Consider the following 24,269-nt stretch of genomic DNA (forward strand, 5'->3'; position numbering starts at 1 on the left):
GTTTACACAGATAGCGGTGTAGATATTTCCATGTTCATCCAGAATGCTGTGTAGATATATCCATGTTCATACAGATAACGGTGTAGATATTTCCATGTTCATACAGATAGCGGTGTAGATATTTCCATGTTCATCCAGATGGCTGTGTAGATATTTCCATGTTCATACAGATAGCGGTGTAGATATTTCCATGTTCATACAGATAGCCGTGTACATATTTCCATGTTCATACAGATAGCGGTGTAGATATTTCCATGTTCATACAGATAGCGGTGTAGATATTTCCATGCTCATACAGGTAGCGGTGTAGATATTTCCATGTTCATAGAGATAGCGGTGCTGATATTTCCATGTTTATACAGGCAGCGGTGTAGATATTTCCATGTTTATACAGATAGCGGTGTAGATATCTCCTTCTTTATACAGATGGCGGTGTAGATATTTATATGTTCATACAGATGGCGGTGAAGATATTTCTATGTTCATACAGATGGCGGTGTAGATATTTCCATGTTTATAGAGATAGCGGTGTAGTTATTTCCATGTGTAAAGAGATAGCTGTGTAGATATTTCCAAGTATATGCAGATAGCTGTGTAGATGTTTCCATTTTCATGCAGACAGCGTTGTAGATATTTCAATGTTCAAACTGATAGCGGTGTAGATATTTCCATTTTCATACAGAGAGCGGTGTAGGTATTTCCATGTTCATACAGATAGTGGTGTAGATATTTCCATGTTCATACAGATAGCAGTGTAGATATTTCCATGTTCATACAGATAGCGGTGCTGATATTTCCATGTTTATACAGGTAGCGGTGTAGATATATCCATGATTATACAGATAGCGGTGTAGATATTTCCATGTTTATACAGATAGCGGTGTAGATATTTCCATGTTTGTACAGATAGCGGTATAGATATCTCCATCTTAATACAGATTGCGGTGTAGATATTTATAAGTTCATACAGATGGCGGTGCAGATATTTCCATGTTCATACAGATGGCGGTGTAGATATTTCCATGTTCAAACTGATAGCGGTGTAGTTATTTCCATATGTAAAGAGATAGCTGTGTAGATATTTCCAAGTATATGCAGATAGCAGTGTAGATATTTCCATTTTCATGCAGATAGCGGTGTAGATATTTCCATGTTCAAACAGATAGCGGTGTAGATATTTCCATGTTCATACAGATAGCGGTGTAGTATTTCCATGTTCATTCAGATAGCGGTGTAGATATTTCCATGTTTATACAGATAGCGGTGAAGATGTATGCATGTTTACACAGATAGCGGTGTAGATATTTCCAGGTTCATACAGATAGCGGTGTAGATATTTCCATGTTCATCCCGATGGCTGTGTTGATATATCCATGTTCATACTGATAGCGGTGTAGATATTTCCATGTTCATACAGATAGTGGTGTAGATATTTCCATGTTGATACAGATAGCGGTGTAGCTATTTCCATGTTCATACAGATAGCGGTGTAGATATTTCCAGGTTTATACAGATAGCGGTGTAGATATATCCATCTTAATACAGATGGCGGTGTAGATATTTATATGTTCATACAGATGGCGGTGCAGATATTTCCATGTTCATACAGATGGCGGTGTAGATATTTCCATGTTTATAGAGATAGCGGTGTAGTTATTTCCATGTGTAAAGAGATAGCTTTGTAGATATTTCCATGTATATGCAGATAGCTGTGTAGATATTTCCATTTTCATGCAGATAGCGGTGTAGATATTTCCATGTTCAAACAGATAGCGGTGTAGATATTTCCATGTTCATACAGATAGCGGTGTAGATATTTCCATGTTCATACAGATAGCGGTGAAGATGTATGCATGTTTACACAGATAGCGGTGTAGATATTTCCATGTTCATACAGATAGCGGTGCTGATATTTCCATGTTTATACAGGTAGCGGTGTAGATATTTCCATGTTTATACAGATAGCGGTGAAGATATTTCCATGTTTATACAGATAGCGGTGTAGATATTTCCAGGTTTATACAGAAAGCGGTGTAGATATTTCCAAGTTTATACAGATAGCGGTGAAGATATCCCCATCTTAATACAGATGGCGGTGTAGATATTTATATGTTAATACAGATGGCAGTGCAGATATTTCCATGTTCATACAGATGGCGGTGTAGATATTTCCATGTTTATTAAGATAGCGGTGTAGTTATTTCCATGTGTAAAGAGATAGCTTTGTATATATTTCCATGTATATGCAGATAGCTGTGTAGATATTTCTATTTTCATGCAGATAGCGGTTTAGGTATTTCCATGTTCAAACTGATAGCTTTGTAGATATTTCCATGTTCATACAGATGGTGGTGTAGATATTTCCATATTCATACAGATGGCTGTGTAGATATATCCATCTTCATACAGATGGCGGTGAAGATATTTCCATGTTCATCCAGACAGCGGTTTAGATATTTCCACGTTCATACAGATAGCGGTGTAGATATTTCCATCTTCATACTGATAGCGGTGCTGATATTTCCTTGTTTATACAGATAGCGGTGTAGATATTTCCATGTTTATACAGATAGCGGTGTAGATATTTCCATGTTTATACAGATAGCGGTGTAGATATCTCCTTCTTAATACAGATGGCGGTGCAGATATTTATATGTTCATACACATGCCGGTGCAGATACTTCCATGTTCATACAGATGGCGGAGTAGATATTTCCATGTTTATAGAGATAGCGGTGTAGTTATTTCCATGTGTAAAGAGATAGCTGTGTAGATATTTCCATGTATATGCAAATAGCTGTGTAGATATTTCCATTTTCATGCTGACAGCGGTGTAGATATTTCCATGTTCAAACAGATAGCGGTGTAGATATTTCCATGTTTATACAGATAGCGGTGTGGATATTTCCATGTTCATACTGATAGCGGTGTAGATATTTCCATGTTCATGCAGATAGCGGTGTAAATATTTCCATATTCATACAGATAGCGGTGCTGATATTTCCATGTTTATACAGGTAGCGGTGTAGATATTTCCATGTTTATACAGATAGCGGTGTAGATATTTCCATGTTTATACAGATAGCGGTGTAGATATTTCCAGGTTTATACAGATAGCGGTGTAGATATCTCCATCTTAATGCAGATGGTGGTGTAGATATTTATATCTTCATACAGATGGCGGTGCAGATATTTCCATGTTCATACAGATGGCGGTGTAGATATTTCCATGTTTATAGAGATAGCGGTGTAGTTATTTCCATGTGTAAAGAGATAGCTTTGTAGATATTTCCAAGTATATGCAGAGAGCTGTGTATTTATTTCCATTTTCATGCAGATAGCTGTGTAGATATTTCCATGTTCAAACAGATAGCGGTGTAGATATTTCCATGTTCATACAGATAGCGATGGAGATATTTCCATGTTCATACAGATAGCGGTGAAGATGTATGCATGTTTACACAGATAGCGTTGTATATATTTCCATGTTCATACAGATAGCGGTGCTGATATTTCCATGTTTATACAGGTAGTGTTGTAGATATTTCCATGTTTATACAGATAGCGGTGTAGATATTTCCATGTTTATACAGATAGTGGTGTAGATATTTCCATGTTTATTCAGATAGCAGTGTAGATATCTCCATCTTAATACAGATGGCGGTCTAGATATTTATATGTTCATACAGATGTCGGTGCAGATATTTCCATGTTCATACAGATGGCAGTGTAGATATTTCCATGTTCATACAGATAGCGGTGTAGTTATTTCCATGTGTAAAGACATAGCTGTGTAGATATTTAAATGTATATGCAGATTGCAGTGTAGATATTTCCATTTTCATGCAGATAGCGGTGTAGATATTTCCATGTTCAAACAGATAGCGGTGTAGATATTTCCATGTTCATACAGATAGCGGTGTAGATATTTCCATGTTCATACAGATAGCGGTGTAGATATTTCCATGTTCATACAGATAGCGGTGTAGATATTTCCATGTTTATACAGATAGCGGTGAAGATGTATGCATGTTTACACAGATAGCGGTGTGGATATTTCCATGTTCATGCAGAGGGCTGTGTAGATATTTCCATGTTCATACAGATAGCGGTGTAGATATTTCCATGTTCATACAGATAGCAGTGTAGATATTTCCATGTTCATACAGATAGCGGTGTAGATATTTCCATGTTCATACAGATAGCTGTGTAGATATATCCATGTTCATTTAGATAGCGGTGCTGATATTTCCATGTTTATACAGGTAGCGGTGTAGATATTTCCATGTTGATACAGAGAGCGGTGTAGATATTTCCATGTTCATCCAGATGGCTGTGTAGATATATCCATGTTCATACAGAGAGCGGTGCAGATATTTCCATGTTCATACAGATTGCGGTGTAGATATTTCCATGTTCATACAGATAGCGGTGTAGGTATTTCCATGTTCATACAGATAGCGGTGTAGATATTTCCATGTTCGTACAGATAGCGGTGTATATATTTCCATGTTCGTACAGATAGCGGTGCTGATATTTCCATGTTCCTACAGATAGCGGTGCTGATATTTCCATGTTTATACTGGTAGCGGTGTAGATATTTCCATGTTCATACAGATAGCTGTGAAGATGTATGCATGTTTACACAGATAGCGGTGTATATATTTCCATGTTCATACAGATAGCGGTGTATATATTTCCATGTTCATCCAGATGGCTCTGTAGATATATCCATGTTCATACAGATGGCGGTGAAGATATTTCCATGTTCATACAGATAGCGGTGTAGCTATTTCCATGTTCATACAGATAGCGGTGTAGATATTTCCATGTTCATAGAGATAGCGGTGTAGATATTTCCATGTTCATACAGATAGCGGTGCTGATATTTCCATGTTTATACAGGTAGCTGTGTAGATATTTCCATGTGTATACAGGTAGCGGTGAAGATATATCCATGTTTATACAGATAGCTGTGTTGATATTTCCAAGTTTACACAGATAGCGGTGAAGATATCTCCATCTTAATACAGATGGCGGTGTAGATATTTATATGTTCATACAGATGGCGGTGCAGATATTTCCAAGTTCATACAGATGGCGGTGTAGTTATTTCCATGTTTATAGAGATAGCGGTGTAGTTATTTCCATGTGTAAAGAGATAGCTTTGTAGATATTTCCATGTATATGCAGATAGCTGTGTAGATATTTCTACTTTCATGCAGATAGCGATTTAGATATTTCCATGTTCAAACAGACTGCGGTGTAGATATTTCCATGTTCATACCGACAGCGGTGTAGATATTTCTATGTTCATACAGATAGCGGTGCTGATATTTCCATGTTTATACTGGTAGTGTTGTAGATATTTCCATGTTCATACAGATAGCGGTGTAGATATTTCCATGTTCATCCAGATGGCTGTGTAGATATATCCATGTTCATACAGATGGCGGTGAAGATAATTCCATGTTCATACAGATAGCGGTGTAGATATTTCCATGTTCATACAGATAGTGGTGTAGATATTTCCATGTTCATACAGATAGCGGTGCTGATATTTCCATGTTTATACAGGTAGCGGGGTAGATATTTCCATGTTTATACAGATAGCAGTGTAGATATTTCCCTGTTTATACAAATAGCGGTGTAGATATCTCCATCTTAATACAGATGGCCGTGTAGATATTTATATGTTCATACAGATGGCGGTGCAGATATTTCCATGTTCATTCAGATAGCGGTGTAGATATTTCCATGTTCATACAGATAGCGGTGTAGTTATTTCCATGTGTAAAGAGATAGCTGTGTAGATATTTCTATGTATATGCAGATAGCTCTGTAGATATTTCCATTTTCATGCAGATACCGGTGTAGATATTTCCATGTTCAGATAGCGGTGTAGATATTTCCATGTTCACACAGATAGCGGTGTAGATATTTCCATGTTCATACAGATAGCGGTGCTGATATTTCGATGTTAATACAGGTAGCGGTGTAGATATTTCCATGTTTATACAGATAGCAGTGTAGATATTTCCATGTTTACACATATAGCGGTGTAGATATTTCCAAGTTTATACAGATAGCGGTGTAGATATCTCCATCTTAATATAGATGGGGGTGTAGATATTTGTATCTTCATACAGATGGCGGTGCAGGTACTTCCATGTTCATACAGATGGCACTGTAGATATTTCCATGTTTATAGAGATAGCGGTGTAGTTATTTCCATGTGTATAGAGATAGCTTTGTAGATATTACCATGTATATGCAGATAGCTGTGTAGATATTTCTATTTTCATGCAGATAGCGGTTTAGATATTTAGATGTTCAAACAGATAGCGGTGTAGATATTTCCATGTTCATACAGATAGCGGTGTAGATATTTCCATGTTTATACAGATAGCGGTGAAGATGTATGCATGTTTACACAGATAGCGGTGTAGATATTTCCATGATCATACAGATCGTGGTTTAGATATTTCCATGTTCATCCAGATGGCTGTGTAGACATATCCATGTTCAAACAGATGGCGTTGAAGATATTTCTATGTTCATACAGATAGCGGTGTAGATATTTCCATGTTCCTACAGATAGCGGTGTAGATACTTCCATGTTCATACCGATAGCGGTGCTGATATTTCCATGTTTATACAGGTAGCGGTGTAGATATTTCCATGTTTATACAGATAGCGGTGTAGATGTTTCCATGTTTATACAGATAGCGGTGTAGTTATTTCCATGTTTATGCAGATAGCGTTGTAGATATCTCCTTCTTAATACAGATGGCGTAGATGCTTATATGTTCATACAGATGGCGGTGCAGATATTTCCATGTTCATACAGATGGCGGTGTAGATATTTCCATGTTTATATAGCGGTGTAGTTATTTCCATGTGTAAAGAGATAGCTGTGTAGATATTTCCATGTATATGCAGATACCTGTGTAGATATTTCCATTTTCATGCAGACAGCTGTGTAGATATTTCCATGTTCAAACAGATAGCGGTGTAGATATTTCCATGTTCATACCGATAGCGGTGTAGATATTTCCATGTTCATACAGATAGCGGTGTAGATATTTCCATGTTCATACAGATAGCGGTGTAGATATTTCCATGTTCATACATATAGCGGTGCTGATATTTCCATGTTTATACAGGTAGCGGTGTAGATATTTCCATGTTTATACAGATAGCAGTGTAGATATTTCCATGTTTATACAGATAGCGGTGTAGATATTTCCATGTTTATACAGATAGCGGTGTAGATATCTCCATCTTAATACAGATGGCGGTGTAGATATTTATATGTTCATACAGTTGGCGGTGCAGATATTTCCATGTTCATAGAGATGGCGGTGTAGATATTTCCATGTTCATACAGATAGCGGTGTAGTTATTTCCATGTGTAAAGAGATAGCTGTGTTGATATTTCCATGAATATGCAGATAGCAGTGTAGATATTTTCATTTTCATGCAGATAGCGGTGTAGATATTTCCATGTTCAAACAGATAGCGGTGTAGATATTTCCATGTTCATACAGATAGCGGTGTAGATATTTCCATGTTCATACAGATAGCAGTGTAGATATTTCCATGTTTATACAGATAGCGGTGAAGATGTATGCATGTTTACACAGATAACGGTGTAGATATTTCCATGTTTAAACAGATAGCGGTGTAGATATTTCCATGCTCATACAGATAGCGGTGTAGATATTTCCATGTTTATACAGATTGCGGTGAAGATGTATGCATATTTACACAGATAGCGGTTTAGATATTTCCATGTTCATACAGATACCGGTGTAGATATTTCCATGTTCATCCAGATGGCTGTGTAGATATATCCATCTTCATACAGATGGCGGTGAAGATATTTCCATGTTCATACAGATAGCGGTGTAGTTATTTCCATGTGTAAAGAGATAGCTGTGTAGATATTTCCATGTATATGCAGATAGCTGTGTAGATATTTCCATTTTCATGCAGATAGCGGTTTAGATATTTCCATGTTTAAACAGATAGCGGTGTAGATATTTCCATGTTCATAGAGATAGCGGTGTAGATATTTCCATGTTCATACAGATAGTGGTGCTGATATTTCCATGTTTATACAGGTAGCGGTGTAGATATTTCCAAGTTTATACAGAGAGCGGTGAAGATATCTCCATCTTAAAGCAGATGGCGGTGTAGATATTTATATGTTCATACAGATGGCGGTGCAGATATTTCCATGTTCATACAGATGGCGCTGTAGATATTTCCATGTTTATAGAGATAGTGGTGCAGTTATTTCCATGTGTATAGAGATAGCTTTGTAGATATTTCCATGTATATGCAGATAGCTGTGTAGATATTTCTATTTTCATGCAGATAGGGGTTTAGATATTTCCATGTTCAAACAGATAGTGGTGTACATATTTCCATGTTCATACAGATCGCGGTGTAGATATTTCCATGTTCATCCAGATGGCTGTGTAGACATATCCATGTTCATACAGATGGCGGTGAAGATATTTCCATGTTCATACAGACAGCGGTATAGATATTTCCATGTTCATACAGATAGCGGTGTAGATATTTCCATGTTCATACAGATGGCTGTGTAGATATTTCCATGTTCATACCGATAGCGGTGCTGATATTTCCATGTTTATACAGGTAGCGGTGTAGATATTTCCATGTTTATACAGACAGCGGTCTAGATATCTCCTTCTTAATACAGATGGCGGTGTTGATGTTTATATGTTCATACAGATGGCAGTGCAGATATTTCCGTGTGCATACAGATGGCGGTGTAGATATTTCCAAGTTTATAGGGATAGCGGTGTAGTTATTTCCATGTGTAAAGAGGTAGCTGTGTAGATATTTCCATGTATATGCAGATAGCTGTGTAGATATTTCCATTTTCATGCAGACAGCGGTGTAGATATTTCCATGTTCAAACAGATAGCGGTGTAGATATTTCCATGTTCATACAGATAGCGGTGTAGATATTTCCATGTTCATACAGATAGCGGTGTAGATATTTCCATGTTCATACAGATAGCGGTGTAGATATTTCCATGTTCATACATATAGCGGTGCTGATATTTCCATGTTTATACAGGTAGCGGTGTAGATATTTCCATGTTTATACAGATAGCGGTGTAGATATTTCCATGTTTATACAGATAGCGGTGTAGATATTTCCATGTTTATACAGATAGCGGTGTAGATATCTCCATCTTAATACAGATGGCGGTGTAGATATTTATATGTTCATACAGTTGGCGGTGCAGATATTTCCATGTTCATACAGATGGCGGTGTAGATATTTCCATGTTCATACAGATAGCGGTGTAGTTATTTCCATGTGTAAAGAGATAGCTGTGTAGATATTTCCATGAATATGCAGATAGCAGTGTAGATATTTTCATTTTCATGCAGATAGCGGTGTAGATATTTCCATGTTCAAACAGATAGCGGTGTAGATATTTCCATGTTCATACAGATAGCGGTGTAGATATTTGAATGTTCATACAGATAGCAGTGTAGATATTTCCATGTTTATACAGATAGCGGTGAAGATGTATGCATGTTTACACAGATAGCGGTGTAGATATTTCCATGCTCATACAGATAGCGGTGTAGATATTTCCATGTTTATACAGATTGCGGTGAAGATGTATGCATATTTACACAGATAGCGGTGTAGATATTTCCATGTTCATACAGATAGCGGTGTAGATATTTCCATGTTCATCCAGATGGCTGTGTAGATATATCCATGTTCATACAGATGGCGGTGAAGATATTTCCATGTTCATACAGATAGCGGTGTAGTTATTTCCATGTGTAAAGAGATAGCTGTGTAGATATTTCCATGTATATGCAGATAGCTGTGTAGATATTTCCATTTTCATGCAGATAGCGGTTTAGATATTTCCATGTTTAAACAGATAGCGGTGTAGATATTTCCATGTTCATAGAGATAGCGGTGTAGATATTTCCATGTTCATACAGATAGCGGTGCTGATATTTCCATGTTTATACAGGTAGCGGTGTAGATATTTCCAAGTTTATACAGAGAGCGGTGAAGATATCTCCATCTTAAAGCAGATGGCGGTGTAGATATTTATATGTTCATACAGATGGCGGTGCAGATATTTCCATGTTCATATAGATGGCGCTGTAGATATTTCCATGTTTATAGAGATAGCGGTGCAGTTATTTCCATGTGTAAAGAGGTAGCTGTGTAGATATTTCCATGTATATGCAGATAGCTGTGTAGATATTTCCATTTTCACGCAGACAGCGGTGTAGATATTTCCATGTTCAAACAGATAGCGGTGTAGATATTTCCATGTTCATACAGATAGCGGTGTAGATATTTCCATGTTCATACAGATAGCGGTGTAGATATTTCCATGTTCATACAGATAGCGGTGTAGATATTTCCATGTTCATACAGATAGTGGTGCTGATATTTCCTTGTTTATACAGGTAGCGGTGTAGATATTTCCATGTTTATACAGATAGCTGTGTAGATATTTCCATTTTCACGCAGACAGCGGTGTAGATATTTCCATGTTCATACAGATAGCGGTGTAGTTATTTCCATGTGTAAAGAGATAGCTGTGTAGATATTTCTATGTATATGCAGATAGCTCTGTAGATATTTCCATTTTCATGCAGATACCGGTGTAGATATTTCCATGTTCAGATAGCGGTGTAGATATTTCCATGTTCACACAGATAGCGGTGTAGATATTTCCATGTTCATACAGATAGCGGTGCTGATATTTCGATGTTAATACAGGTAGCGGTGTAGATATTTCCATGTTTATACAGATAGCAGTGTAGATATTTCCATGTTTATACATATAGCGGTGTAGATATTTCCAAGTTTATACAGATAGCGGTGTAGATATCTCCATCTTAATATAGATGGGGGTGTAGATATTTATATCTTCATACAGATGGCGGTGCAGGTATTTCCATGTTCATACAGATGGCACTGTAGATATTTCCATGTTTATAGAGATAGCGGTGTAGTTATTTCCATGTGTATAGAGATAGCTTTGTAGATATTACCATGTATATGCAGATAGCTGTGTAGATATTTCTATTTTCATGCAGATAGCGGTTTAGATATTTAGATGTTCAAACAGATAGCGGTGTAGATATTTCCATGTTCATACAGATAGCGGTGTAGATATTTCCATGTTTATACAGATAGCGGTGAAGATGTATGCATGTTTACACAGATAGCGGTGTAGATATTTCCATGATCATACAGATCGTGGTTTAGATATTTCCATGTTCATCCAGATGGCTGTGTAGACATATCCATGTTCAAACAGATGGCGGTGAAGATATTTCTATGTTCATACAGATAGCGGTGTAGATATTTCCATGTTCCTACAGATAGCGGTGTAGATACTTCCATGTTCATACCGATAGCGGTGCTGATATTTCCATGTTTATACAGGTAGCGGTGTAGATATTTCCATGTTTATACAGATAGCGGTGTAGATGTTTCCATGTTTATACAGATAGCGGTGTAGTTATTTCCATGTTTATGCAGATAGCGTTGTAGATATCTCCTTCTTAATACAGATGGCGTAGATGCTTATATGTTCATACAGATGGCGGTGCAGATATTTCCTTGTTCATACAGATGGCGGTGTAGATATTTCCATGTTTATATAGCGGTGTAGTTATTTCCATGTGTAAAGAGATAGCTGTGTAGATATTTCCATGTATATGCAGATACCTGTGTAGATATTTCCATTTTCATGCAGACAGCTATGTAGATATTTCCATGTTCAAACAGATAGCGGTGTAGATATTTCCATGTTCATACCGATAGCGGTGTAGATATTTCCATGTTCATACAGATAGCGGTGTAGATATTTCCATGTTCATACAGATAGCGGTGTAGATATTTCCATGTTCATACATATAGCGGTGCTGATATTTCCATGTTTATACAGGTAGCGGTGTAGATATTTCCATGTTTATACAGATAGCAGTGTAGATATTTCCATGTTTATACAGATAGCGGTGTAGATATTTCCATGTTTATACAGATAGCGGTGTAGATATCTCCATCTTAATACAGATGGCGGTGTAGATATTTATATGTTCATACAGTTGGCGGTGCAGATATTTCCATGTTCATAGAGATGGCGGTGTAGATATTTCCATGTTCATACAGATAGCGGTGTAGTTATTTCCATGTGTAAAGAGATAGCTGTGTAGATATTTCCATGAATATGCAGATAGCAGTGTAGATATTTTCATTTTCATGCAGATAGCGGTGTAGATATTTCCATGTTCAAACAGATAGCGGTGTAGATATTTCCATGTTCATACAGATAGCGGTGTAGATATTTCCATGTTCATACAGATAGCAGTGTAGATATTTCCATGTTTATACAGATAGCGGTGAAGATGTATGCATGTTTACACAGATAACGGTGTAGATATTTCCATGTTCAACAGCGGTGTAGATATTTCCATGCTCATACAGATAGCGGTGTAGATATTTCCATGTTTATACAGATTGCGGTGAAGATGTATGCATATTTACACAGATAGCGGTTTAGATATTTCCATGTTCATACAGATACCGGTGTAGATATTTCCATGTTCATCCAGATGGCTGTGTAGATATATCCATCTTCATACAGATGGCGGTGAAGATATTTCCATGTTCATACAGATAGCGGTGTAGTTATTTCCATGTGTAAAGAGATAGCTGTGTAGATATTTCCATGTATATGCAGATAGCTGTGTAGATATTTCCATTTTCATGCAGATAGCGGTTTAGATATTTCCATGTTTAAACAGATAGCGGTGTAGATATTTCCATGTTCATAGAGATAGCGGTGTAGATATTTCCATGTTCATACAGATAGTGGTGCTGATATTTCCATGTTTATACAGGTAGCGGTGTAGATATTTCCAAGTTTATACAGAGAGCGGTGAAGATATCTCCATCTTAAAGCAGATGGCGGTGTAGATATTTATATGTTCATACAGATGGCGGTGCAGATATTTCCATGTTCATACAGATGGCGCTGTAGATATTTCCATGTTTATAGAGATAGTGGTGCAGTTATTTCCATGTGTATAGAGATAGCTTTGTAGATATTTCCATGTATATGCAGATAGCTGTGTAGATATTTCTATTTTCATGCAGATAGGGGTTTAGATATTTCCATGTTCAAACAGATAGTGGTGTACATATTTCCATGTTCATACAGATCGCGGTGTAGATATTTCCATGTTCATCCAGATGGCTGTGTAGACATATCCATGTTCATACAGATGGCGGTGAAGATATTTCCATGTTCATACAGACAGCGGTATAGATATTTCCATGTTCATACAGATAGCGGTGTAGATATTTCCATGTTCATACAGATGGCTGTGTAGATATTTCCATGTTCATACCGATAGCGGTGCTGATATTTCCATGTTTATACAGGTAGCGGTGTAGATATTTCCATGTTTATACAGACAGCGGTGTAGATATCTCCTTCTTAATACAGATGGCGGTGTTGATGTTTATATGTTCATACAGATGGCAGTGCAGATATTTCCATGTGCATACAGATGGCGGTGTAGATATTTCCAAGTTTATAGGGATAGCGGTGTAGTTATTTCCATGTGTAAAGAGGTAGCTGTGTAGATATTTCCATGTATATGCAGATAGCTGTGTAGATATTTCCATTTTCATGCAGACAGCGGTGTAGATATTTCCATGTTCAAACAGATAGCGGTGTAGATATTTCCATGTTCATACAGATAGCGGTGTAGATATTTCCATGTTCATACAGATAGCGGTGTAGATATTTCCATGTTCATACAGATAGCGGTGTAGATATTTCCATGTTCATACATATAGCGGTGCTGATATTTCCATGTTTATACAGGTAGCGGTGTAGATATTTCCATGTTTATACAGATAGCGGTGTAGATATTTCCATGTTTATACAGATAGCGGTGTAGATATTTCCATGTTTATACAGATAGCGGTGTAGATATCTCCATCTTAATACAGATGGCGGTGTAGATATTTATATGTTCATACAGTTGGCGGTGCAGATATTTCCATGTTCATACAGATGGCGGTGTAGATATTTCCATGTTCATACAGATAGCGGTGTAGTTATTTCCATGTGTAAAGAGATAGCTGTGTAGATATTTCCATGAATATGCAGATAGCAGTGTAGATATTTTCATTTTCATGCAGATAGCGGTGTAGATATTTCCATGTTCAAACAGATAGCGGTGTAGATATTTCCATGTTCATACAGATAGCGGTGTAGATATTTCAATGTTCATACAGATAGCAGTGTAGATATTTCCATGTTTATACAGATAGCGGTGAAGATGTATGCATGTTTACACAGATAGCGGTGTAGATATTTCCATGCTCATACAGATAGCGGTGTAGATATTTCCATGTTTATACAGATTGCGGTGAAGATGTATGCATATTTACACAGATAGCGGTGTAGATATTTCCATGTTCATACAGATAGCGGTGTAGATATTTCCATGTTCATCCAGATGGCTGTGTAGATATATCCATGTTCATACAGATGGCGGTGAAGATATTTCCATGTTCATACAGATAGCGGTGTAGTTATTTCCATGTGTAAAGAGATAGCTGTGTAGATATTTCCATGTATATGCAGATAGCTGTGTAGATATTTCCATTTTCATGCAGATAGCGGTTTAGATATTTCCATGTTTAAACAGATAGTGGTGTAGATATTTCCATGTTCATAGAGATAGCGGTGTAGATATTTCCATGTTCATACAGATAGCGGTGCTGATATTTCCATGTTTATACAGGTAGCGGTGTAGATATTTCCAAGTTTATACAGAGAGCGGTGAAGATATCTCCATCTTAAAGCAGATGGCGGTGTAGATATTTATATGTTCATACAGATGGCGGTGCAGATATTTCCATGTTCATATAGATGGCGCTGTAGATATTTCCATGTTTATAGAGATAGCGGTGCAGTTATTTCCATGTGTAAAGAGGTAGCTGTGTAGATATTTCCATGTATATGCAGATAGCTGTGTAGATATTTCCATTTTCACGCAGACAGCGGTGTAGATATTTCCATGTTCAAACAGATAGCGGTGTAGATATTTCCATGTTCATACAGATAGCGGTGTAGATATTTCCATGTTCATACAGATAGCGGTGTAGATATTTCCATGTTCATACAGATAGCGGTGTAGATATTTCCATGTTCATACAGATAGTGGTGCTGATATTTCCTTGTTTATACAGGTAGCGGTGTAGATATTTCCATGTTTATACAGATAGCTGTGTAGATATTTCCATTTTCACGCAGACAGCGGTGTAGATATTTCCATGTTCAAACAGATAGCGGTGTAGATATTTCCATGTTCATACAGATAGCGGTGTAGATATTTCCATGTTCATACAGATAGCGGTGTAGATATTTCCATGTTCAAACAGATAGCGGTGTAGATATTTCCATGTTCATACAGATAGAGGTGTAGATATTTCCATGTTTATACTGATTGCGGTGAAGATGTATGCATATTTACACAGATAGCGGTGTAGATATTTCCATGTTCATACAGATAGTGGTGTAGATATTTCCATGTTCATCCAGATGGCTGTGTAGATATATCCATGTTCATACAGACAGCGGTGTGGATATTTCCATTTTCATACAGTTAGTGGTGTAGATATTTCCATGTTCATACAGATAGCGGTGTAGCTATTTCCATGTTCATACAGATAGCGGTGTAGATATTTCCATGTTCATAGAGATAGCGGTGTAGATATTCCCATGTTCAAACAGATAGCGGTGCTGATATTTCCATGTTTATACAGGTAGCGGTGTAGATATTTCCATGTTTATACAGATAGCGGTGCAGATATTTCCATGTTCACACCGATAGCGGTGCTGATATTTCCATGTTTATACAGGTAGCGGTGTAGATATTTCCAGGTTTATACAGACAGCGGTGTAGATATCTCCTTCTTAATACAGATGGCGGTGTTGATGTTTATATGTTCATACAGATCGCGGTGCAGATATTTCCATGTGCATACAGATGGCGGTGTAGATATTTCCAAGTTTATAGGGATAGCGGTGTAGTTATTTCCATGTGTAAAGAGGTAGCTGTGTAGATATTTCCATGTATATGCAGATAGCTGTGTAGATATTTCCATTTTCGTGCAGACAGCGGTGTAGATATTTCCATGTTCAAACAGATAGCGGTGTAGATATTTCCATGTTCATACAGATAGCGGTGTAGATATTTCCATGTTCATACAGATAGCGGTGTAGGTATTTCCATGTTCATACAGATAGCGGTGTAGATATTTCCATGTTCATACAGATAGCGGTGCTGATATTTCCTTGTTTATACAGGTAGCGGTGTAGATATTTCCATGTTTATACAGATAGCGGTGTAGGTATTTCCATATTTATACAGATAGCGGTGTAGATATTTCCATGTTTATTCAGATAGCGGTGTAGATATCTGCATCTTAATACAGATGGCGGTGTAGTTATTTATATGTTCATACAGTTGGCGGTGCATATATTTCCATGTTCATTCAGATGGCGGTGTAGATATTTCCATGTTCATACAGATAGCGGTGTAGTTATTTCCATGTGTAAAGAGATAGCTGTGTAGATATTTCCATGTATATGCAGATAGCAGTGTAGATATTTCCACTTTCATGCAGATAGCGGTGTAGATATTTCCATGTTCAAACAGATAGCGGTGTAGATATTTCCATGTTCATACAGATAGCGGTGTAGATATTTCCATGTTCATACAGATAGCAGTGTAGATATTTCCATGTTTATACAGATAGCAGTGAAGATGTATGCATGTTTACACAGATAGCGGTGTAGATATTTCCATGTTCAAACAGATAGCGGTGTAGATATTTCCATGTTCATACAGATAGAGGTGTAGATATTTCCATGTTTATACAGATTGCGGTGAAGATGTATGCATATTTACACAGATAGCGGTGTAGATATTTCCATGTTCATACAGATAGCGGTGTAGATATTTCCATGTTCATCCAGAAGGCTGTGTAGATATATCCATGTTCATACAGATAGCGGTGTAGATATTTCCATTTTCATACAGGTAGTGGTGTAGATATTTCCATGTTCATACAGATAGCGGTGTAGCTATTTCCATGTTCATACAGATAGCGGTGTAGATATTTCCATGTTCATAGAGATAGCGGTGTAGTTATTCCCATGTTCAAACAGATAGCGGTGCTGATATTTCCATGTTTATACAGGTAGCGGTGTAGATATTTCCATGTTTATACAGATAGCGGTGCAGATATTTCCATGTTTATACATATAGCGGTGTAGATATTTCCAAGTTTATTCAGATAGCGGTGTAGATATCTCCATATTAATATAGATGGGGGTGTAGATATTTATATCTTCATACAGATGGCGGTGCAGATATTTACATGTTCATACAGGTGGTGGTGTAGATATTTGCATGTTTATAGAGATAGCGCTGTAGTTATTTCCATGTGTAAAGAGATAGCTTTGTAGATATTTCCATGTATATGCAGATCGCTGTGTAGATATTTCCATTTTCATGCAGATAGCGGTGTAGATATTTCCATGTTCAAACAGATAGCGGTGTAGATATTTCCATGTTCATGCAGATAGCAGTGTAGATATTTCCATGTTTATACAGATGGCGGTGAAGATTTATGCATGTTTACACAGATAGCGGAGTAGATATTTCCATGTTCATACAGATAGCGGTGTAGATATTTCCATGTTCATCCAGATGGCTGTGTAGATATATCCATCTTCATACAGATGGCGGTGAAGATATTTCCATGTTCATACAGATAGCGGTGTAGTTATTTCCATGTGTAAAGAGATAGCTGTGTAGATATTTCCATATATATGCCGATAGCTGTGTACATATTTCCATTTTCAGGCAGATAGCGGTTTAGATATTTCCATGTTCAAACAGATAGCGATGTAGATATTTCCATGTTCATAGAGATAGCGGTGTGGATATTTCCATGTTCATACAGATAGCGGTGCTGATATTTCCATGTTTATACAGGTAGCGGTGTAGATATTTCCATGTTTCTACAGGTAGCGGTGTAGATATTTCCATGTTTATACAGATAGCGGTGTAGATATTTCCAAGTTTATACAGAGAGCGGTGAAGATATCTCCATCTTAAAGCAGATGGCGGTGTAGATATTTATATGTTCATACAGATGGCGGTGCAGATATTTCCATGTTCATACAGATGGCACTGTAGATATTTCCATGTTTATAGAGATAGCGGTGTAGTTATTTCCATGTGTATAGAGATAGCTTTGTAGATATTTCCATGTATATGCAGATAGCTGTGTAGATATTTCTATTTTCATTCAGATAGGGGTTTAGATATTTCCATGTTCAAACAGATAGCGGTGTAGATATTTCCATGTTCTTACAGATAGCGGTGTAGATATATCCATGTTTATACAGATAGCGGTGAAGATGTATGCATGTTTACACAGATAGCGGTGTAGATATTTCCATGTTCATACAGATCGCGGTGTAGATACTTCCATGTTCATCCAGATGGCTGTGTAGACATATCCATGTTCATACAGATGGCGGTGAAGATATTTCCATGTTCATACAGACAGCGGTGTAGATATTTCCATGTTCATACAGATAGCGGTGTAGATATTTCCATGTTCATACAGATGGCTGTGTAGATATATCCATGTTCATACAGATGACGGTGAATATATTTCCATGTTCATACAGATAGCGGTGTAGATATTTCCATGTTCATACAGATAGCGGTGTAGATATTTCCATGTTCATACCGATAGCGGTGCTGATACTTCCATGTTTATACAGGTAGCGGTGTAGATATTTCCATGTTTATACAGATAGCGGTGTAGATATTTCCATGTTTATACAGATAGCGGTGTAGATATTTCCATGTTTATACAGATAGCGGTGTAGATATCTCCTTCTTAATACAGATGGCGGTGTAGATGTTTATATGTTCATACAGATGGCGGTGCAGATATTTCCATGTGCATACAGATGGCATTGTAGATATTTCCAAGTTTATAGAGATAGCGGTGTAGTTATTTGCATGTGTAAAGAGGTAGCTGTGTAGATATTTCCATGTATATGCAGATAGCTGTGTAGATATTTCCATTTTCATGCAGACAGCGGTGTAGATATTTCCATGTTCAAACAGATAGCGGTGTAGATATTTCCACGTTCATACAGATAGCGGTGTAGATATTTCCATGTTCATACAGATAGCGGTGAAGATATTTCCATGTTCATACAGATGGCGGTGCTGATATTTCCATGTTTATACAGGTAGCGGTGTAGATATTTCCATGTTTATACAGATAGCGGTGTAGATATTTCCATGTTTATACAAATAGCGGTGTAGATATCTCCATCTTAATACAGATGGCCGTGTAGATATTTATATGTTCATACAGATGGCGGTGCAGATATTTCCATGTTCATACAGATGGCGGTGTAGATATTTCCATGTTCATACAGATAGCGGTGTAGTTATTTCCATGTGTAAAGAGATAGCTGGGTAGATATTTCTATGTATATGCAGATAGCTCTGTAGATATTTCCATTTTCATGCAGATACCGGTGTAGATATTTCCATGTTCAAACAGATAGCGGTGTAGATATTTCCATGTTCACACAGATAGCGGTGTAGATATTTCCATGTTTATACAGATTGCGGTGAAGATGTATGCATATTTACACAGATAGCGGTGTAGATATTTCCATGTTCATACAGATAGCGGTGTAGATATTTCCATGTTCATCCAGATGGCTGTGTAGATATATCCATGTTCATACAGATAGCGGTGTAGATATTTCCATGTTCATACAGGTAGTGGTGTAGATATTTCCATGTTCATACAGATAGCGGTGTAGCTATTTCCATGTTCATACAGATAGTGGTGTAGATATTTCCATGTTCATAGAGATAGCGGTGTAGATATTTCCATGTTCATACAGATAGCGGTGCTGATATTTCGATGTCAATACAGGTAGCGGTGTAGATATTTCCATGTTTATACAGATAGCAGTGTAGATATTTCCATGTTTATACATATAGCGGTGTAGATATTTCCAAGTTTATACAGATAGCGGTGTAGATATCTCCATCTTAAAATAGTTTGGGGTGTAGATATTTATATCTTCATACAGATGGCGGTGCAGATATTTCCATGTTCATACAGATGGCACTGTAGATATTTCCATGTTTATAGAGATAGCGGTGTAGTTATTTCCATGTGTATAGAGATAGCTTTGTAGATATTTCCATGTATATGCAGATAGCTGTGTAGATATTTCTATTTTCATGCAGATAGCGGTTTAGATATTTAGATGTTCAAACAGATAGCTGTGTAGATATTTCCATGTTCATACAGATAGCGGTGTAGATATTTCCATGTTTATACAGATAGCGTTGTAGATATCTCCTTCTTAATACCGATGGTGGTGCAGATATTTCCATGTTCATACAGATGGTGGTGTAGATATTTCCATGTTTATACAGATAGCGGTGAAGATTTATGCATGTTTACACAGATAGCGGTTTAGATATTTCCATGTTCATACAGATCGCGGTGTAGATATTTCCATGTTCATCCAGATGGCTGTGTAGACATATCCATGTTCAAACAGATGGCGGTGAAGATATTTCCATGTTCATACAGATAGCGGTGTAGATATTTCCATGTTCCTACAGAAAGCGGTGTAGATACTTCCATGTTCATACCGATAGCGGTGCTGATATTTCCATGTTTATAAAGGTAGCGGTGTAGATATTTCCATGTTTATACAGATAGCGGTGTAGATGTTTCCATGTTTATACAGATAGCGTTGTAGATATCTCCTTCTTAATACAGATGGCGTTGTAGATGTTTATATGTTCATACAGATGGCGGTGCAGATATTTCCATGTTCATACAGATGGCGATGTAGATATTTCCATGTTTATATAGCGGTGTAGTTATTTCCATGTGTAAAGAGATAGCTGTGTAGATATTTCCATGTATATGCAGATAGCTGTGTAGATATTTCCATTTTCATGCAGACAGCGGTGTAGATATTTCCATGTTCAAACAGATAGCGGTGTAGATATTTCCATGTTCGTACAGATAGCGGTGTAGATATTTCCATGTTCATACAGATAGCGGTGTAGATATTTCCATGTTCATACAGATAGCGGTGTAGATATTTCCATGTTCATACATATAGCGGTGCTGATATTTCCATGTTTATACAGGTAGTGGTGTAGATATTTCCATGTTTATACAGATAGCGGTGTAGATATTTCCATGTTTATACAGATAGCGGTGTAGATATTTCCATGTTTATACAGATAGCGGTGTAGATATCTCCATCTTAATACAGATGGCGGTGTAGATATTTATATGTTCATACAGTTGGCGGTGCAGATATTTCCATGTTCATACAGATGGCGGTGTAGATATTTCCATGTTCATACAGATAGCGGTGTAGTTATTTCCATGTGTAAAGAGATAGCTGTGTAGATATTTCCATGAATATGCAGATAGCAGTGTAGATATTTTCATTTTCATGCAGATAGCGGTGTAGATATTTAAATGTTCAAACAGATAGCGGTGTAGATATTTCCATGTTCATACAGATAGCGGTGTAGATATTTCCATGTTCATACAGATAGCAGTGTAGGTATTTCCATGTTTATACAGATAGCGGTGAAGATGTATGCATGTTTACACAGATAGCGGTGTAGATATTTCCATGTTCAACAGCGGTGTAGATATTTCCATGCTCATACAGATAGCGGTGTAGATATTTCCATGTTTATACAGATTGCGGTGAAGATGTATGCATATTTACACAGATAGCGGTGTAGATATTTCCATGTTCATACAGATAGCGGTGTAGATATTTCCATGTTCATCCAGATGGCTGTGTAGATATATCCATGTTCATACAGATGGCGGTGAAGATATTTCTATGTTCATACAGATAGCGGTGTAGTTATTTCCATGTGTAAAGAAATAGCTGTGTAGATATTTCCATGTATATGCAGATAGCTGTGTAGATATTTCCATTTTCATGCAGATAGCCGTTTAGATATTTCCATGTTTAAACAGATAGCGGTGTAGATATTTCCATGTTCATAGAGATAGCGGTGTACATATTTCCATGTTCATACAGATAGCGGTGCTGATATTTCCATGTTTATATAGGTAGCGGTGTAGATATTTCCAAGTTTATGCTGAGAGCGGTGAAGATATCTCCATCTTAAAGCAAATGGCGGTGTTGATATTTATATGTTCATACAGATGGCGGTGCAGATATTTCCATGTTCATACAGATGGCGCTGTAGATATTTCCATGTTTATAGAGATAGTGGTGCAGTTATTTCCATGTGTATAGAGATAGCTTTGTAGATATTTCCATGTATATGCAGATAGCTGTGTAGATATTTCTATTTTCATGCAGATAGGGGTTTAGATATTTCCATGTTCAAACAGATAGCGGTGTACATATTTCCATGTTCATACAGATCGCGGTGTAGATATTTCCATGTTCATCCAGATGGCTGTGTAGACATATCCATGTTCATACAGATGGCGGTGAAGATATTTCCATGTTCATGCAGACAGCGGTATAGATATTTCCATGTTCATACAGATAGCGGTGTAGATATTTCCATGTTCATACAGATGGCTGTGTAGATATATCCATGTTCATACAGATGACGGTGAAGATATTTCCATGTTCATACAGATAGCGGTGTAGATATTTCCATGTTCATACAGATAGCGGTGTAGATATTTCCATGTTCATACCGATAGTGGTGCTGATATTTCCATGTTTATACAGGTAGCGGTGTAGATATTTCCATGTTTATACAGACAGCGGTGTAGATATCTCCTTCTTAATACAGATGGCGGTGTTGATGTTTATATGTTCATACAGATGGCGGTGCAGATATTTCCATGTGCATACAGATGGCGGTGTAGATATTTCCAAGTTTATAGGGATAGCGGTGTAGTTATTTCCATGTGTAAAGAGGTAGCTGTGTAGATATTTCCATGTATATGCAGATAGCTGTGTAGATATTTCCATTTTCATGCAGACAGCGGTGTAGATATTTCCATGTTCAAACAGATAGCGGTGTAGATATTTCCACGTTCATACAGATAGCGGTGTAGATATTTCCATGTTCATACAGACAGCGGTGTAGATATTTCCATGTTCATACAGATAGTGGTGTGGATATTTCCATGTTCATACAGATAGCGGTGCTGATATTTCCTTGTTTATACAGGTAGCGGTGTAGATATTTCCATGTTTATACAGATAGCGGTGTAGGTATTTCCATGTTTATACAGATAGCGGTGTAGATATTTCCATGTTTATTCAGATAGCGGTGTAGATATCTCCATCTTAATACAGATGGCGGTGTAGTTATTTATATGTTCATACAGTTGGCGGTGCATATATTTCCATGTTCATACAGATGGTGGTGTAGATATTTCCATGTTCATACAGATAGCGGCGTAGTTATTTCCATGTTTAAAGAGATAGCTGTGTAGATATTTCCATGTATATGCAGATAGCAGTGTAGATATTTCCATTTTCATGCAGATAGCGGTGTAGATATTTCCATGTTCAAACAGATAGCGGTGTAGATATTTCCATGTTCATACAGATAGCGGTGTAGATATTTCCATGTTCATACAGATAGCAGTGTAGATATTTCCATGTTTATACAGATAGCGGTGAAGATGTATGCATGTTTACACAGATAGCGGTGTAGATATTTCCATGTTCAAACAGATAGCGGTGTAGACATTTCCATGTTCATACAGATAGAGGTGTAGATATTTCCATGTTTATACAGATTGCGATGAAGATGTATGCATATTTACACAGATAGCGGTGTAGATATTTCCATGTTCATACAGATAGCGGTGTAGATATTTCCATGTTCATCCAGATGGCTGTGTAGATATATCCATGTTCATACAGATAGCGGTGTAGATATTTCCATTTTCATACAGGTAGTGGTGTAGATATTTCCATGTTCATAAAGATAGCGGTGTAGCTATTTCCATGTTCATACAGATAGCGGTGTAGATATTTCCATGTTCATAGAGATAGCGGTGTAGATATTCCCATGTTCAAACAGATAGCAGT

This window comes from Gorilla gorilla, chromosome 18 (genome assembly GCF_029281585.2).
Source record: "Gorilla gorilla gorilla isolate KB3781 chromosome 18, NHGRI_mGorGor1-v2.1_pri, whole genome shotgun sequence".
In the NCBI taxonomy this organism is placed as follows: Eukaryota; Metazoa; Chordata; class Mammalia; order Primates; family Hominidae; genus Gorilla; species Gorilla gorilla.